This window comes from Neoarius graeffei, chromosome 18, assembly GCF_027579695.1.
Source record: "Neoarius graeffei isolate fNeoGra1 chromosome 18, fNeoGra1.pri, whole genome shotgun sequence".
NCBI lineage: Eukaryota > Metazoa > Chordata > Actinopteri > Siluriformes > Ariidae > Neoarius > Neoarius graeffei.
Window position 1 is genome coordinate 59,549,445 of NC_083586.1, and position 20,125 is coordinate 59,569,569.

The 20,125-nt window shown below is 42.3% G+C and overlaps 1 protein-coding gene across 1 annotated transcript in view; it reads right to left on the reverse strand.

Moving 5' to 3' along the window:
• The window catches only part of LOC132866365 (interferon-induced protein 44-like), an 86,229-nt gene that overhangs the window by 7,244 nt on the left and 58,860 nt on the right, over positions 1 to 20,125 (reverse strand). The window lies entirely within an intron of this gene.

The following is a 20,125-nucleotide window of genomic DNA, read 5'->3' on the forward strand; positions in this document are numbered from 1 at the left end:
GTCAGCCGCCCTCAGATGTGGCATCTTGTAAACAAGAAAATAACTATCCTCATTGGACGGGTAAGTCACTTAAGTATTGAGACCCCGCTGGTCTCGCTATCTCGTCCGGAATGTTGTGCATGCAATGGAAATCGCTACAAACTGTCATTTTCTGCTGGAAACCAATGTTAGATCAAGTATCAGTAGTCTATCACTATTACTGTATATATGGTATACCTGATAGCAGCAATCCATTTTGCACGCCTGTCAAGGTCCCGTGGCAGCCTACTGTCAAGTGTATGTGAGCATCGTGGGTTTCCCACACTTGAAAGGGAAGGACTCGGACACAGGATTCCACTCATCTTATGTTTTATTGATTTTCAGTGGAGTTGATGTTGTAATAGAATTGTAGGGTTTTCCAGAAGAAAAGGTAGAAGTAGAAGGCAGAAATATGGCGTTTGACCGACAAGGTGGCGTCTGTTTACAATCTGGATCGGATGTGACGTCACATGCAAGTGCTCCATAGCACGGTTGCAGTGTATTTGTATTATTACTAGAAAAATACAGATTATTAATTCAATTAATTCTACTTCATTGTGCACCCTATCGGTTTTTATAAAAACGTGAAATTTCCTTTTTCGCTAAAATGTTATCGATCAGTCAGGGCGTGTTTTTTGTCTGGAGTTATCTTCTTTAGCTTTGCCCACTGAGCTACAAGACTAATATAGCTAACAATAACTGAAAGTCTCTCTCACTGAAAATCCATCCAGCCATTATCCGTAACCGCTTATCCTGTGCAGGATCTCAGGCAAGCTGGATCCTATCCCAGCTGATTATGGACCCTTTTCACGTGACGTCACGACAAACGCGGCCGCCATTTTGGACATGTAATACCAGTAGTTTACCACAGCCAGCATTGAGGAACGGCAGCAAAGAAAGTTTTTACTTTCAGCAAGACTTCCATCATGCCACTATATTGTTGTGCACCTGGATGTAGTAACCATCAACAAACAAGGCAAGGTTTATCATTTTATCGGATCCTGACGGAGAAGATGGATAGCGGCCATTAACAGGAAAGATTGGCAGCCCTCGGCATACCAACGCTTGTGTGGTGACCACTTTGTTGGAGGTAAGACGAATAAAATTAGCCAGAAAAGCCATTACATTGCTGTTAACATTCTGTGGCGGCGAGTGTGTAACCAAATAGGTTAAAATAACCCATTGTAACCTCTTTGTTCTTCTGTAGTAGCTATTGTTGACTAGCTAATGTCAACAACATATGTTACTGTAGCAATGTTTACGTTCAGTCATTTGGATGACTGTTAAAACCTTTCAGTCTCAAGTTTTTCCTTTACTGGATTTACTAGTTTACTGTAATTATGATCCGGCAGCTATTTACACCGGATCCAGTGTAAATAGCTGCCAGAGCCAACGTCCGAGGTTCCGGAGCGCACTCCGGCTTGCTCCCCCTCAAATTAAGTAGCGCGCTCCAGCTTGCTCCCGGAGTGCTCCGGCCGAGGTTCCGGAGCACGCTCCGGCTTGCTCCCCCTCAAATTAAGTAGCGCGCTCCGGAAGCCGGATGTGCGCTGCTTAATTTGAGGGGGAGCAAGCCGGAGCGTACGTCAGTGAACAATTCTGGTGGGAGCAGGTAAACGTCGTTCTCTAAGCCTGCTAACCTCAATTTTTGCAAATACCTCTCCCTCTGCTCGCCCTGTAAATGCCCTATGTCGCTGGATAGTGAAGGTGTTTTCTGCATCTCGCTCCTTTTTCTTTTATGTTTTTCGTTTGTCGCCTTCCTCGCATTCAAACTGATTTGAGCCAAAGTCCACTACATGTCCAAAATGGTGGTCGCGTTTACGAAGGTCATGTGACTGAAAAGGGTCTATAGGTGAGAGGTGGGGTTCACCCTGGACAAGTCGCCAGGTTATCGCAGGGCTGACACATAGAGACAAACAACCATTCACACTCACATTCACACTTATAGTCAATTTAGAGCCATCAATTAACCTAACCTGCATGTCTTTGGACTGTGGGGGAAACCGGAGCACCCGGAGGAAACCCACGCAGACACAGGGAGAACATGCAAACTCCACGCAGAAAGGCCCCCTTTGGCTGCTGGGCTCGAACCCAGAACCTTCTTGCTGTGAGGTGACAGGTGGCAGAGTGATAACAAATAGCTCAGAGTGATTGAATCACTGATTTTGGTTGTCCATGATCATTGCCTTTCGGTCTTTGAGTGAAGTTTATTTTGTCTTTACAGATCACTGTGTCCTAAACCACCATCCTGAAGAACCAGTTAACAAATTTAATTCCTGCAAGCAGAAAGTCTCAGCACTCTCATGCTTATATGACAGCAGTGAGGGACTCGGATGCCCCGCCTCGACCTCTCTCTTTATTCGCACATGAAAGAGAGATGCGAACTCACCGCCAATTTCGTTTTTCATTCACAAGGCTGGATTCTGTTCAGTGGCACTCGGCGTACGAGGACCGCTAATTAAAAAGCGCTAACGGCTAGCATGGTGGAGGGGAGAAGGGTGAAAAGCAAACCCCCTTTGGGATGGAGGGGCTTAATCAAGACCTTACACACACACACACACTGATCCTAGGCCTCGGGACGTGGATTGATCTTTCGGGTGGGTTACAGGGAGAGGTTTGAGTTCGACTTCTCCCACTAAGCTGGAGGGCCACACACCTGTGTGTGAGTATTTGAGAGTGTGTGTGTGTGTGTGTGTGTGTGTGTGTGTGAAGCACCGCTAAGCCCAGATTAAGCTAAAGTTACCCGTCTCTCTCCCTTCTTGCCGTGTCATTCAAACCCCTGATAGCCCAGCAACCACGCGGCCCACACAAAGCCCCCTTTCCACTGCCCTCATCAGTGCCATTAGCTCTCAGACATCAAACACAGAGGATTATGGGATTGCCAGAGGTCCCTGAGGGAGGGGGGAAGGAGGACAAAATGGATTCTTCCGGGGGACTCCCTTAACGCTGGAAGGCTTTCTCTTGGGAGATTACGCTACAATTTGTTTCCCTTTTTTCCGCCATTTTGTGAGCCGTGCTCTCTCTCTCTCTCTCTGTCTGTGCGTGGCGGCTGTACTGTAATCCCGGCCGTGCGGCAGATTACATTCGGCTTTGTCAACATGGCTAATACCTAACAGCCGGGGAATCGCCAAGTTCTTAAGGCACTTAACACGTTAAGAGGGTGCTAACGTGTGTGTGTGAGGGAGAGAGAGAGAGAGAGAGAGAGAGAGAGAGAGAGCATGCCGACACACAGTCAAAAACCAGCTAGTGTATTCTGACTTTACGCTTTGATCATGGACTGTTTTATGGGAAACATGACGCGAGCTTGGTTCATGCTAGCAAAACACAGCCCTAGCGTTTAACTCTTTAGCCACACAGTTAGCTGAGGTGTGTATTAACTGTCATGAATATTCTATTCAGTGCTCTTAAAGCTCAGAGTTCAGTCCAGTTCTGAGAGAACACCATGCAATGCCGATAAAGCTAATTTACACTCGGTTTTGGGAGGCAGACAACATTGTGTTAATGGCCGTAGCTGATTTCCTGAAGTTTAGTACATTGAAAGGAATACAACACGTGGGTTGTTCTAGAATTCGGGGTACATTTCATGTCTCTGAGATAAACCTTTTGTTATTTTCCACAAAAGAAATCTTTAGGGTGGCACGGTGGTGTAGTGGTTAGTGCTGTCGCCTCACAGCAAGAAGGTCCTGGGTTCGAGCCCCGTGGCCGGCGAGGGCCTTTCTGTGCGGAGTTTGCATGTTGTCTGCGTGGGTGTGCTCCGGTTTCCCCCACAGTCCAAAGACATGCAGGTTAGGTTAACTGGTGACTCTAAATTGACCGTAGGTGTGAATGGTTGTCTGTGTCTATGTGTCAGCCCTGTGATGACCTGGCGACTTGTCCAGGGTGTACCCTGCCTTTCGCCCATAGTCAGCTGGGATAGGCTCCAGCTTGCCTGTGACCCTGTAGAAGGATAAAGCGGCTAGAGATAATGAGATGAGAAATCTTTATTGAATCAGTTTTGAATAAAATGCAAATTATGACAAACTTACACCAAGAGCGATGCTTGATGTCCATTTTAGACCCAATTTATCCATAAAACATTAGCTAAATGACTCCCACCCCTCCCCCCACATTACTGGCCGTCTTTGACTCCTGATTCATCCATTCAACTCCAATAAACAGGAAGTGATTCAGTCTAACAATCTGATTTTTGGGGGCTTATTCTATTCACTGTCATAAAATCAATTGCATAGAAAGTCTATTTTCTGTATTATGTGAAATTTCAGAAATAAAAATATATGTTTTATCTGTCCCAATATTCATGTCAACTCTGTTTGTCATAAAACCACATAAAATCCACAAAGACTTTTAATAATATGCATGACTCCTGCACCAAGTGACGTCACTTCCTCTGGCGGGAAACTTCAGAAAGGCAGTGAGAGAGAGTGTTCTGTTTCTTCTCTCATTAATTTGAACAAAACATTGAGGATTTTACACCAACAGGAGATTAATGATTCATCAACTCTGTTACCGTGATATCAGAGTGAATCTCTCACTCGTTATAAAAATAAAAACAATGATACGAGTAAAATCCATAAAATTCCATTTTTATGCATGTCATGTGGTAGCTAGTTTGAGGTTAGCATGTGAAGTTAAGACAAAAAAAAAGGTGGGGAATGTCAACTCTGTTACCATCAATTCTGTTAATGTACACTACCGTTCAAAAGTTTGGGGTCACCCAGACAATTTTGTGTTTTCCATGAAAAGTCACACTTTTATTTACCACCATAAGTTGTAAAATTAATAGAAAATATAGTCGAGACATTTTTCTGGCCATTTTGAGCATTTAATCGACCCCACAAATGTGATGCCCCCCAGAAGCTCAATCTGCTCAAAGGAAGGTCAGTTTTATAGCTTCTCTAAAGAGCTCAACTGTTTTCAGCTGTGCTAACATGATTGTACAAGGGTTTTCTAATCATCCATTAGCCTTCTGAGGCAATGAGCAAACACATTGTACCATTAGAACACTGGAGTGAGAGTTGCTGGAAATGGGCCTCTATACACCTATGGAGATATTGCACCAAAAACCAGACATTTGCAGCTAGAATAGTCATTTACCACATTAGCAATGTATAGAGTGCATTTCTGATTAGTTTAAAGTGATCTTCATTGAAAAGAACAGTGCTTTTCTTTCAAAAATAAGGACATTTCAAAGTGACCCCAAACTTTTGAACGGTAGTGTATTAATGATAGCAGAGTTTAACGACAACAGAGTTGACAATGACTAACAGAGTCAATGCTTGAAATGTACCCGCAGTTATAGAAGAAGAAACCTTTATTTGTCACATGCACACTTCAAACACAGTGAAATTCATCCTCTGCATTTAACCCATCTGAAGCAGTGAACACACGCACACTCAGAGCAGTGGGCAGCCCAGAGCACCCGGGGAGCAGTCGGTTCGGTACCTTGCTCAAGGGCACCTCAGCCCAAGGCCACCCCACATTAACCTAACGACATGTCTTTGGACTGTAGGGGAAACCAGAGCACCCGGAGGAAACCCACGCAGACACAGGGAGAACATGCAAACTCCACACAGAAAGGCCCTCACTGGCCGCTGGGTTCGAACCTAGAACCTTCTTGCTGTGAGGCGACCATGCTAACCACTACACCACCATGCTGCCCACCAATGGGCCATGTTATCGATTGGCTGTGCTTTCTTCCGTTTTTTTTTATTTGCGTGACCATCAAGTACTTGGTATGATGTAGAGTAAAGCATGCCCCCTGTTGCCGAGTTCAGAGTGCTAAAATCGTTTGAGTTTTTAAATTGTGACAATAACAGCGTTATAACTTTTTTAAACACAGTCCCATCAGATTTAATGTCATCTGTAAGTGGATCTCTCACTGGATGGTTTGTTTACAAAAAAACCCAAAAAAACCATGGCCGCCACTGCGCATCAGTAATGTAAGACTACTTACCGTACATATACATTCGGTGTCATGACACGTTTCGTTTCTGCTCCTGTTTTTTTTTTTACTTTCTTCAGTACAGTGAGACAGTGAATTGTCCCACTGGGTTTTCTTTATATCATCAGCATTTTCTCCCTTGTGTAGTTCTGTATGTTTGAGAAAGCAAACCGTTTGAAGTCTTTCTTTAGTTTGCTAGAGCAGTGTTTCTCAACCTTTTTTCAGTCACGGCACCCTTCAGAAGTATGCAAATTCTCAAGGCACCCCCATATAAAACATACGCAGTCACACTGACCCCGGCAGTGACGTTGTGACATGGGAAAGGGGGCCGTGAGACAAATTTTGATGATGCATGAGGCGGCGATGATCTGCATTAGTGTAACTATCGTTTTTTTGGAATTTTAATTAATTTTATTTATTACAATGTTAGAATATATAATTTTTTGACGGCACCCCTAATGAAGCCAGACGGCACCCCGGTTGAGAAAGGCTCTGCTAGAGCGTAGGTCTCTGTGAGACTCTGTACATGCTTTCAGGACGTCACATTGGCGTTCAGGTTTGGCCGCGCTTTCTGAAACGAATTGTTAAAGAATGCTATTGTGAGTGTCGTGAATGGAACAGAAACACAGGAGGCATCCTACAAAGAATGCAAACAGTGCAAGGAGCCCATTGCTCAGGGCTCTTACCTGTCCAGAAGAACAAGAAAACAACAAGAAGAGGAACAGTAAAGGTGCTGTGACGCAGCCTATGTGACGTAACATGCATGATGGCTTATGAACTGGGAAACTTAATGTCGTGCTCCGAGCACATGGAATGTCAGGTGAACACTTTCACACAGTGATCCTACAGTCGGCTCGGTGTATATGAAGTGTTATATAAACGTACACAGGATATAAATACAGATTATAGTGGTATTGCCCTTTGTATCATCTCTGATTAGAGATAAATTAAAACACTTCTTATAATTATTATAAAAAAAGGCCTCTGGGAACAAATAAGGTAAAGATGAACTTTCCCACGAGGGAATTTTACTTGTATGATATTACTTGTAAAATGTGCTTGGACCTCTTCTTCTTCTTCTTCTTGTTATGAGTAGCAGTATTGTTGTTATTATTGCTGGTGATGTTTTTATGAGCCCTGTGATGACCTGGCGACTTGTCCAGGGTGTACCCCGCCTTTCGCCCATAGTCAGCTGGGATAGGCTCCAGCTTGCCTGCGACCCTGTAGAACAGGATAAAGCGGCTAGAGATAATGAGATGAGATGAGATGTTTTTATGATTGTATTTGCTGTTATTGTTATTATTGTTGCTCTTGTTGTTATTGTTTGTTTTTATTGCAAATATTTTTCTTTTTGTTGTTGTTATCATTATTGTTAATATTGTTATTATTGCTGTTATTGTTGTTTTTATTGTTATTATTATTATTATTATTGCTGTTATTTTTATTGTTGTTATTACCTCGCCCGGGACGGAGTCCACCAGGGGGCGAGGTATTGTTTACGGTGGGGTTTCTTTGTTTGTTTGCTTGCTTGTTTTTTTCTTAAAGATATTATGAGAAAATGGCTGGATCAATCTTGATGAAACTTTCAGGATAGATGGGCATTAGTCTCAAATAGAACCTCCAACATTTTGAGGGTCATCCGGTCAAGGTCAAGGTTTTTGTGGCTACTGCTTCATACACTCATATGTACACGCGTTCTGATTAAAATGACCAGTGAGTGTATACAATTCGGTTCAACATTCGAAATAAATGGACTAGACTAAAGAAATCACTTTCAGACATGTTTATGCTTATTACAGAGGGAAAGTACGTTCCGTTGAGCTCTAGCGCCAGGCCATTTCCAGGAAATAAGAGTTTGGGTCATGGTGACAGCATGTGTATGTCAGCCTCGGTTCGGAGGTTTCAGTTTTGAAAACTGTAAGAGGGAAGAGTAGAATAATATAAAGTACAGACACTTGGTATATTTTACTAATGTGATTTTTAAATTGTTCATTTTTGGATTACACTTCATTTTTGTGGCTACTGCCTCATAGAGTAAATATATATATATATATATATATATATATATATATATATATATATATATATATATATGCTATATTTACTGTGTGGACATGGGATCAGAAAACTATTTTATTTATAAGCAGTAGCCACATGTACGCATGGGGACCTTTTATTTTTCTTCCCCCTTCATATTCATCATAAGTGCTACCGGGCGAGGTTTGTTTTGCCTGGTGACACTTGTTGTTATTGGTATTGTTGTTATTATTGTAAATATTTTTCTTCTTCTTCTTGTTGTTGTTATCATTATTGTTAATATTGTTATTATTGTTGCTGTTATTGCTGTTGTTATTAGTGTTCTTGTTATTATTTCTGTTATTTTTATTGTTGTTATTGTAAATATTTTTCTTGTTGTTGTTGTTGTTGTTATTTTTATTGCTGTTGTTGTTATCAGTATTGTTAATATAATTATTATTGTTGTAAATATTTTTTCTTGTTAACTGTGGGTGGTAGAAATGGGCAACTGGACTTGCTTGAAGATTCTTGAAAACGTTTCACCTCTCGTCCGAAAGGCTTCCGAGAGGTGAAACGTTTTCAAGAATCTTCAAGCAAGTCCAGTTGCCCATTTCTACCACCCACAGTTTACTATGACCTGGATGATTGAGAATCTTCACAGACATTTTTTCTTGTTGTTGTTGTTGATGTAATTATTATTTATTATTGTTATTTTTATTTTTGTTCTTGTTATTGTTATTTTTGTTCTTGATGTTTTTATTGTATTTGTTGTAGTTGTTATTAATATGCAGGCCCTGGAACACTCTAAACGCAGGTCTGCTCTCACCTGTGAAAGATGTGCAGTAATTTGGTATGTTCTCTTCAGTTAGTCTAGTGAACACACACTTTATGAACAAGAACCACACCACAGAAACAGAAACACGAAAGCAGAACCATGAAAACAGAACCACAAAAGCAGAACCACGAAAACATAACCATGAAAACAGAACCACAAAAGCAGAACCACGAAAGCAGAACCACAAAAGCAGAACCATGAAAATAGAACCATGAAAATAGAACCACCAAAACAGAACCACGAAAGCAGAACCATGAAAATAGAACCATGAAAACAGAACCACAAAAACAGAACCATGAAAACAGAACCACGAAAGCAGAACCACAAAAACAGAACCACGAAAGCAGAACCATGAAAACAGACCGATGTAAATAGAACCACAAAAACAGAACCATGAAAGCAGAACCATGAAAACAGACCCATGAAAACAGAACCACGAAAACAGAACCACAAAAGCAGAACCATGAAAACAGACCCACGAAAACAGAACCACAAAAACAGAACCATGAAAGCAGAACCACAAAAACAGAACCACGAAAGCAGAACCATGAAAACAGAACCACAAAAACAGAACCATGGAAGCAGAACCATGAAAACAAAACCATAAAAGCATAACAATGAAAACAGAACCACAAAAACAGAACCACAAAAGCAGAACCATGAAAACAGAACCACAAAAACAGAACCATGAAAACAGAACCATGAAAACAAAACCATAAAAGCAGAACCATGAAAACAGAACCAGAAAAACAGAACCACGAAAGCAGAACCATGAAAACAGAACCACAAAAACAGAACCATGAAAACAGAACCATGAAAACAGAACCACGAAAGCAGAACCATGAAAACAAAACCATAAAAGCAGAACCATGAAAACAGAACCAGAAAAACAGAACCACGAAAGCAGAACCATGAAAACAGAACCACAAAAACAGAACCATAAAAGCAGAACCATGAAAACAGAACCACAAAACAGAACCACAAAAGCAGAACCATGAAAGCAGAACCACAAAAACAGAACCACAAAAGCAGAACCATGAAAGCAGAACCACAAAAACAGAACCATGAAAACAGAACCATGAAAACAAAACAATAAAAGCAGAACCATGAAAACAGAACCAGAAAAACAGAACCACGAAAGCAGAACCATGAAAACAGAACCAGAAAAACAGAACCATGAAAACAGAACCATGAAAGCAGAACCATGAAAACAGAACCACAAAAACAGAACCATGAAAACAGAACCATGAAAGCAGAACCACAAAAACAGAACCACGAAAGCAGAACCACAAAAACAGAACCACAAAAGCAGAACCATGAAAACAGACCCATGAAAACAGAACCACAAAAACAGAACCATGAAAGCAGAACCACGAAAGCAGAACCACAAAAACAGAACCATGAAAACAGACCCATGAAAACAGAACTATGAAAACAGACCCATGAAAACAGAACCACAAAAACAGAACCATGAAAGCAGAACCACGAAAGCAGAACCACAAAAACAGAACCACGAAAGCAGAACCATGAAAACAGACCCATGAAAACAGAACTATGAAAACAGACCCATGAAAACAGAACCAAGAAAACAACCATGAAAGCAGAACCATGACCACCTTCCACTTTTCAATTTCAACAAAGAGAACGGACTGAGGGTTAAAATGCTCTTCAGGGATTATCCTTCTTATATTTCTCCAGATCACTTATTCAGCCAAAAAAGAAAAAAAAAAGAAAACCCACTCTCACAGCTCACTGAGGAGCCGGTTTTCCGTTTCAGATCTGAACCTGCTGGTTGAAAGGTTCGCTGTTTTACTGCGCTGTGATTGGCTGACAGAAAACCGAGAGGATTGGACTGTAGTTACAATGTAATAACTGCTTTATTAACACTTTCTGCTCATTCAGGACGAGTGTGTGCTTCTGCTATGTATTCTTGCTGTTTATAAGTTATTTCTGTGTGTGTGTGTGTGTGTGTGTGTGTGTGTGTGTGTGTGTGTGTGTGTGTGTGTGTGTGTGTGTGTGAGAGAGAGAGAGAGAGAGAGAGAGGAGAATGTGAGATGACCTTAGCATGAATAAAGTCAGAGAGGATTAAGTGTGTGTGTGTGTGTGTGTGTGTGTGTGTGTGTGTGTGTGTGTGTGTGTGTGTGTGTGTGTGTGTGAGGGGGGTCAGAGGGGGCAATAACAGCTTCTGCAGAGTGGGGGGTTAGGGGGTAACAGATGCTGTCTTTGTGGGACGTGGTTGGAGGGTAGAAACCTTTCCTACCTTAGAGACAGCCAATGACCGTGTGTGTGTGTGTGTGTGTGTGGTGAAAAAGATGAAAATCAAATAAATGTCTGCTGTTATTACGTTATCCTCAGATGCCTTTGCAGTAAAGAGTATTAAAGGCAGATAAACATGAGGAAGTGCTCCAGCGCTGCAGACTCAGCTCTCTCAGACAGGAAGGAGCTTCAACGCAACGTTTTAGGACGAACCTCGTTTTCAAATTCAGTCAGAGAATATACTCCTCAAAGCGCTCCAATTGTAGACATTAACTGAAGTTCATCTACCAATAATTTCCTTTAAGGAAAGGTACAAAATCTGAATGCATTAAAATGCCACTCCAGGAATAACGTTTGTACCATAAAACCTCTGTTTATTTATTTTTTAAGTGCACAGGGTTTAAGGGCCAGTCCTACAATACCGATAACTATAACCATGACTACAATTATAGCGATAACTATGAATAAATCAGTCCCCTAGAGTTTATGTGGTCGGTGCTCACACCGGACCGATAACGATCCCTATAGCCCAGGCCTGGGTTTATCCGTATCACTGAGATTGCTTCTGCAGCCATTTTTCCAGGCCTGGAAAAATCTGATTCGATAAAATGTCTGCCCAATCAGGTCATTGTGACGTTGTCTGAGCACGTGCTATTTTTCCCCAGGCATCTTTCTTTGTACATCCTTGTTGCATCATGAAGTCATGGAACACGGATTCACGGAAAATAAAAAAAAACATAATACAAAGCACAGATCTTTTATTCACAGATATGTGATTATTTTCCATGAAATATCAATAAACATGGGCGGCACGGTGGTGTAGTGGTTAGCGCTGTCGCCTCACAGCAAGAAGGTCCGGGTTCGAGCCCCGTGGCCGGCGAGGGCCCTTCTGTGTGGAGTTTGCATGTTCTCCCCGTGTCCGCGTGGGTTTCCTCCGGGTGCTCCGGTTTCCCCCACAGTCCAAAGACATGCAGGTTAGGTTAACTGGTGACTCTGAATTGACCGTAGGTGTGAATGTGAGTGTGAATGGTTGTCTGTGTCTATGTGTCAGCCCTGTGATGACCTGGCGACTTGTCCAGGGTGAACCCCGCCTTTCGCTCGTAGTCAGCTGGGATAGGCTCCAGCTTGCCTGCGACCCTGTAGAACAGGATAAAGCAGCTACAGATAATGAGATGAGATGAGTGATCAATAAACATATAAATGCAAGTAAGATATTTTAATTATGAACTTCAGCAGTCCAAACATTTACCTGCTTTAGACTTCTTAATTTTTTTTATCCCTGATGCATTTTTTATCCGTATGAAATCTGTAATATACTGAAACATCCGTGACCAATCCGTAAATTATTAGCATCTGTGATGCATCTGTATTAAAATCCGTAACCACTCTGTATTTTGTATCATTTTTTATTATATTTCCATAATCCGTGACCTATCTGTATTTTATCAACCACTGGAGTGTGTGCATGGGTTGTTTTGAAGTGCAAGCTGTACAGTACGACCCGGAGTAACGTGCTACTACTTGGAAATAACTTCCATGACTATTCCGAAGTTGCATGCGTTTATTTCCCTGAGTGTCAGGACCGAGCGATATTATAGTCGGGATTATAGTTGTGGTGTTTCTGCTGCAGACTGGAACTAAATTCAGGCAGAGGGAGAGTCAGAGTCGGAGTTATCGGTGTTGTGGGACCGGGCCCTTAAGATTCATTCCTGACAAACACACATGTAGCTCTTCTGAATCAGTGTTTCACAAATCCATTCTCCATTTTACAGCAAGAATAATTCCTTTTCAGTAAAGAAATCAACAGATACATTAAGATGCTAAAAACACCCAAAGCCTCAATTTTAGAGTTTACTGTAAATCTTTGTCACAAATAATCTCAGATTCTGTCATCCCATCAAATAAAAGAACACACATCCTTTCTCTTTAGTCTGCTGTTTCACACATTACAAAGAGCGCGCGCACACACGACAGAGAGAGAAAGAGAAAGACTTGGAGTGGGTGAGATTGACAGGAAGGATGGAGAGAGAGAGAGAGAGAGAGAGAGAGAGAGAGAGAGAAAGACTTGCTGTGTAGCCTTGGGGAGCATCATGTTGGAGATTAAGCCTAACATATGTCACTAATCGAACCACAGCTGCTCCAAATGTCAAGTGTGTGTGTGTGTGTGTGTGTGTGTGTGTGTGTGTGTGTGTGTGTGTGTAAAGCACAAAAGCATGACAGAAGTGTCCCGTGTCCTATAATTAGTCATTTGTGTCATACTGTCTCTGATACACACTTTAGTTATTAATCATCTTGTTTTTTGGTGATTTTGTGAAGTTTTTCTATAAAATCTGACCAATTAGCATCGTTCTGTAAATCCGGAGCCACAGCAGGTACTTTCAGATCAGAGGAACTTTCAGAGTTCTTAGAATTGTTAGAGGAAGTTCCACTTTTGTGTGTGTGTGTGTGTGTGTGTGTGTGTGTGTGTGTGTGTGTGTGTGTGTGTGTGGTTTTGAGGGACTTTTTTAGCTCCACCTTCAGGGTTGGTTCTCTCCCAGCACATGAGTGACATAAGTGTAAGGTGATTGGTCAAACTCATGAACCAATGCAGCACCAGGAGCCGCCATTTTTATAATTTCGTGTAAAATGTTAGCCGTGTAAACAACAGCTCTTAACATTAGCGTTAAAAATGATGAAAAAATATGTACAAATTTATCGACAGTGATTCGTCCAATTAAAGTCCAGGCTTTGGAGGAAATAGAGCACGATTTTGAAGCAAAATATAAAAATCTTTAATTAAAAAAAAATGTTCTTGTCTCATCTCATCTCATTATCTCATCTCATCTCATCTCATCTCATCTCATTATCTCTAGCCGCTTTATCCTCTTCTACAGGGTCGCAGGCAAGCTGGAGCCTATCCCAGCTGACTACGGGCGAAAGGCGGGGTACACCCTGGACGAGTCACCAGGTCATCACAGGGCTGACACATAGACACAGACAACCATTCACACTCACATTCACACCTACGGTCAATTTAGAGTCACCAGTTAACCTAACCTGCATGTCTTTGGACTGTGGGGGAAACCAGAGCACCCGGAGGAAACCCACGCGGACACGGGGAGAACATGCAAACTCCGCACAGAAAGGCCCTCGCCGGCCACGGGGCTCGAACCCGGACCTTCTTGCTGTGAAGCGACAGCGCTAACCACTACACCACCGTGCCACCCAACCCTTAACTGATAAAATAATAATGCACGCTAAAGATAATTTTAAGCAATCGCCAGCTCTTTTCCACCATGAATTCGATCTTTCTAATAACCTCATAGTCGTCACTGCCGAACCCGATCCAGGAGAACCATGTTTGCTTAACTTGACCAGTAGGGTGGCCAGTTCCTTTCTGCACACTCACACACACCTATGGGCAATTTAGAGTAGCCAGTTAACCTAACCGCATGTCTTTGGGGGAAACCGGAGCACCCAGAGGAAACCCACGCAGACATGGGGAGAACATACAACTCCACACAGAAAGGCCCCCATTGGCAGCTGGGCTTGAACCCAGAACCTTCTTGCTGTGAAACGACAGTACTAACCAGTGGCGTGCACAGACATTTTGGGGGGGCAAGTGCTCTGGGGGGAAAGAAGGGCACTTTTTTGCGCATGTGGAAAACCTTATTATAAAAGTCTGAGATTTAACCCTCCTCTTGTGTTTGGGTCGCCACTGACCCGTTTTAGTTTTTAAAGGTGTAAAACAACCACTTACTGTTAATTTATTACATCAAGGCTTTTTGACTTTGCCAGGAATCTCTAGTTGAACAAAATAGAAAAAGAAATTTTTGTTTTCCTAAATCTGAAAATGGTCTAGCAAAAAATATAATACTTATGTGCAGTTGTTTCTGTATGCGACGGGCTACTTCATGACAAAACAATTACAGCTTGGGCTTAGAGGGCAAACAATACATTTCCACTCGATTCATGTGTTACCTGGCTGGTGGGGCAGGGGAAGAGCTGACTGACTGCCCGATGTGTTGTCTGCGCTACGACAAGGCCGTGGCTTCCAGGACGCTATGCTGCTGCAACCTCACATTGAATGCACTGCATGCTTGTTCACGTGACAGAGCAAGAGAGACAGAGGTGTGTGCGGAGGGGGCACACATTGGGACATTATTTTCACACACGCTTTTAATGCCGCGGCTTTTCTAAAAGATCATGTCGACATTGGCCTCAGTAAACTGTAAAAAAAAAAAATTCAAAAGGGCACTTTTTTGGGCAGAGGGGCAGGTGCTTGAGCACCACCTCGTGTCTATCTGTGCACGCCACTGGTGCTAACCACTACACCACTGTACCACCCTCTAATGGAAGGCATGGCCTAATGGTTAGAGAAGCAGCTTTGGCACCAAAAGGTTGCTGGTTTAATTCTGTGGACCAACAGGAATGGCTGAAGTGCCCTTGAGCAAGGCACCTAAACCTTCAACTGCTCCCCAGGCTGCTCTGGATATGTTGTATATCACTCTGGATAAGAGCATCTGCTAAATGTAATGTAATGATATAAAGTAAAATAAAGAATTTCCTGTCAGCATGTAACACTTCCTGGTCTCCCCTGTTCTACTGTTCTACGGTGCAATGGAGCAATCCGTTTCTATAGAAACAGGCGATCAAAACACGACACACGAAGGTGGACAAGTTTAAACCCTCATGCTGCTAGTTTGCTGTTTTCACGGAGAAACAAGATCACTGGTGGACAAGATGTACATTCATATGAAAACAAACTATAAACTACTGATGTCACTATAGCAACTGTCAGCTAGCTTACTCCAGCGTCACTTGAGCGTTCTTTCTGGTGGTGCGAATACAAACAGGAAAACAAGCCCTGGAAAAGTATGTAGTTCTCCAGGAAGCTCCCCAGGGGTTAGTTCCTCTCAAAGAGTCCCCAGAACTGTTTGGTCCTAAAGTACTGAGAAAAGCAGGAGCAGGAATTAAAAAGGTGAAACATCCACAGGTGAGGATGTGTGTAGCAGGAGGAGGAGGTCCTCTCAGCCTGCGAGTCCAGCTGGTGCTTCATGCTGAGTGGCATGAGCCTGCCAGGCTGCCCCCTGCCCCAGGGAATGCTGGGTAACGGCACCTGTGGCCTGTTGTCCTTGTCAAAAAAGAGTGTGATGAGCTTCGTAAACTACAAAGGCGAAGACAGACTTGCTGAAGGAGAGGCTACACACACACACACACACACACACACACACACACACACACACACACACACACAGTATGTGAGGGGAAGGGATGCTGAGAGAACATCTGGAGGAGTGACTCAGCCTCGACAGTTATCGAATCAAGCTATTTACTGTATTTTTATTACTTTTATTATTTACTATTAACTGTTTGATGGTCTTAAATGCATTAAGAAGGCAAGAAACTCGTCCACTAATTAACTTTTGACAAGGCACACTTGTTAATTGAAAAGCATTCCAGGTGACGACCTCATGAAGCTGGTTCAGATAATGCCAGTAGTGGGCAAAGCATCATCAAGGTAAACTCTGGATACTTTGAAGAATCTAAAATATATAAAACATTTTGGGTTTTTAAGCACTTTTTTTCCATCAAGTTACCACATAATTCCATATATGTTCCTTATTTCGTAGTTTTGATGTCTTCATTATTGCTCTACAATGTAGAAAATACAAAATACAGCAAAACCTATGAATGAGTCGAGTAGGGGTGTACAAACTTTTGACTGGTACTGTATTTCAACACTTATATTTGGGTTGTGCTCATAAAATAAATCTTTAACCCCTGCTTTAAGACATCATAGTGTCAGAGAGAGAGAGAGAGTCTGAGCTGCTCATGAAGCGCCACCTAGTGGTCTAATGAAAGAAATGAATAAGTCATTGAATTTTCATCATAATGAAGAAACGACTGTGTAACAAAAATGGTGTTAATTCTATGAAAGTATGAAATTGTTAAGTGTGTGTGCATGTCAGTGATTGTCAGTGACCTTCATAGGGACACTTTAGAGGTCACACTGTTAAAGGCAGCGCTTTCGTGTCCCTTTTTAGGGCCAAAAAGTTACATATATGTTCCCAAGCAGTATATAAAAGCTACAAATAAGTACCTTATAGGGTCCTGCCCCAGTGACAAACCAGTGTACCGCTAAAGGTACAATCATCTTCTTCTTCTTTTGGCTGCTCCTGATTAGGGGTCGTCACAGCGGATCTTTCGTCTCCATTGCTCCCTGTCTTCCGCATCCTTCTCTACCACACCTGCCACTTTCATGTCCTCTCTCACCACATCCATGTATCTCCTCTTTGGTCTTCCTCGTTTTTGTTTGCCTGGCAGCTCCATCCTCAACATTCTCCTTCCCACATGCTTTGCATCTCTTCTCAGAATGTGCCCATACCATCTCAGTCTCATCTCATCCCATCTCATTATCTCTAGCCGCTTTATCCTGTTCTACAGGGTCGCAGGCAAGCTGGAGCCTATCCCAGCTGACTACGGGCGAAAGGCGGGGTACACCCTGGACAAGTTGCCAGGTCATCACAGGGCTGACACATAGACACAGACAACCATTCACACTCACATTCACACCTACGGTCAATTTAGAGTCACCAGTTAACCTAACCTGCATGTCTTTGGACTGTGGGGGAAACTGGAGCGCCCGGAGGAAACCCACGTGGACACGGGGAGAACATGCAAACTCCACACAGAAAGGCCTTCGCCTGCCACAGGGCTCGAACCTGGACCTTCTTGCTGTGAGGCGACAGCGCTAACCACTACACCACCGTGCCGCCCCCAGTCTCATCTCTCTTAGCTTCATTCCCAAGCTCTCCACATGTGCTGTCCCTCTGATGTGCTCATTCCTTATCCAGTCCAACCTTTTCACTCCCATTGCAAACCTTAACATCCTTAACTCCGCCACCTCCAACTTTGCCTCCTGTCTCTTCATTAAGGGTACGGTCTCCAATCCATACATCACAGCTGGTCTCACTACTGTCTTGTACATCTTACCTTTCACTTTTGCTGGGACTTTCCTAAGTCCCATTATTACCGCTGAAGGTACAATAATGTACTTTATTTTCTGAGAGTGTATATTCATACAGTGTAGCATCTGAGCTGAAAATGTGATTAGGTTTCATTTTAAAAAATCATGGATGGAGTTTAATCTCTAATGCAGACTGATCTGAAGAAGTAAACGATATCAAATGATATTAAATTCAGAGAAACAGTGAGCCAGGCTACAGTACAATATGTCTCTTTTTGCATTGTGATCATTCAGTTTTCACCAAATTCCATACAAACCTGTTTGTTTTGTAATAAAGCAGACTTTTGATTATTGACGAATTTTACTCGAACATGGTAAATAAAACGGGACACAATTAAAAACACCTTGGAATTGTACAATACTTTAATTAGTCATCATGATCACGATATTAAACATGTTGTAATTTTATAAAGATCTCATGGAGGATTATTATTCCTCATCCCATCATCCCAAATACAAGCATATACAGTTAGGTCCATAAATATTTGGACAGAGGCAACATTTTTCTAATTTTGGTTCTGTACATTACCACAATGAATTTTGGACAAAACAATTCAGATGCAGTTGAAGTTCAGACTTTCAGCTTTAATTCAGTGGGTTGAACAAAATGATTGCATAAAAATGTGAGGAACTAAAGCATTTTTTAAACACAATCCCTTCATTTCAGGGGCTCAAAAGTAATTGGACAAATTAAATAATTGTAAATAAAATGTTCATTTCTAATACTTGGTTGAAAACCCTTTGTTGGCAATGACTGCCTGAAGTCTTGAACTCATGGACATCACCAGACGCTGTGTTTCCTCCTTTTTAATGCTCTGCCAGGCCTTTACTGCAGCGGTTTTCAGTTGCTGTTTGTTTGTGGGCCTTTCTGTCTGAAGTTTAGTCTTTAACAAGTGAAATGCATGCTCAATTGGGTTGAGATCAGGTGACTGACTTGGCCATTCAAGAATATTCCACTTCTTTGCTTTAATAAACTCCTGGGTTGCTTTGGCTTTATGTTTTGGGTCAGTGTCCATCTGTATTATGAAACGCCGACCAATCAGTTTGGCTGGATTTGAGCACACAGTATGTCTCTGAATACCTCAGAATTAATCCGGCTGCTTCTGTCCTGTGTCACATCATCAATAAACACTAGTGACCCAGTGCCACTGGCAGCCATGCATGCCCAAGCTATCACACTGCCTCTGCCATGTTTTACAGATGATGTGGTATGCTTTGGATCATGAGCTGTACCACGCCTTCGCCATACTTTTTTCTTTCCATCATTCGGGTAGAGGTTGATCTTGGTTTCATCTGTCCAAAGAATGTTCTTCCAGAACTGTGCTGGCTTTTTTAGATGTTTTTTAGCAAAGTCCAATCTAGCCTTTTTATTCTTGAGGCTTATGAGTGGCTTGCACCGTGCAGTGAACCCTCTGTATTTACTTTCATACAGTCTTCTCTTAATGGTAGATTTGGATATTGATACTCCTACCTCCTGGAGAGTGTTGTTCACTTGGTTGGCTGTTGTGAAGGGGTTTGTCTTCACCATGGAAATTATTCTGTGATCATCCACCACTGTTGTCTTCTGTGAGTGTCCAGGTCTTTTTGCATTGATGAGTTCACCAGTGCTTTCTTTCTTTCTTTCTCAGGATGTACCAAACTGTAGATTTTGCCACTCCTAATATTGTAGCAATTTCTCGGATGGGTTTTTTCTGTTTTCGCAGCTTAAGGATGGCTTGTTTCACCTGCATGGAGAGCTCCTTTGACCACATGTTTTCTTCACAGCAAAATCTTCCAAATGCAAGCACCACACCTCAAATCAACTCCAGGCCTTTTATCTGCTTAATTGAGAATGACATAACGAAGGAATTGCCCACACCTGCCCATGAAATAGCCTTTGAGTCAACTGTCCAATTACTTTTGGTCCCTTTAAAAACAGGGTGGCACATGTTAAGGAGCTGAAACTCCTAAACCCTTCATCCAATTTTAATGTGGATTCCCTCAAATGAAAGCTGAAAGTCTGGCCTTTATGTCCATGTCCATTATATAACTATAACTTGAATATGTTTCAGTA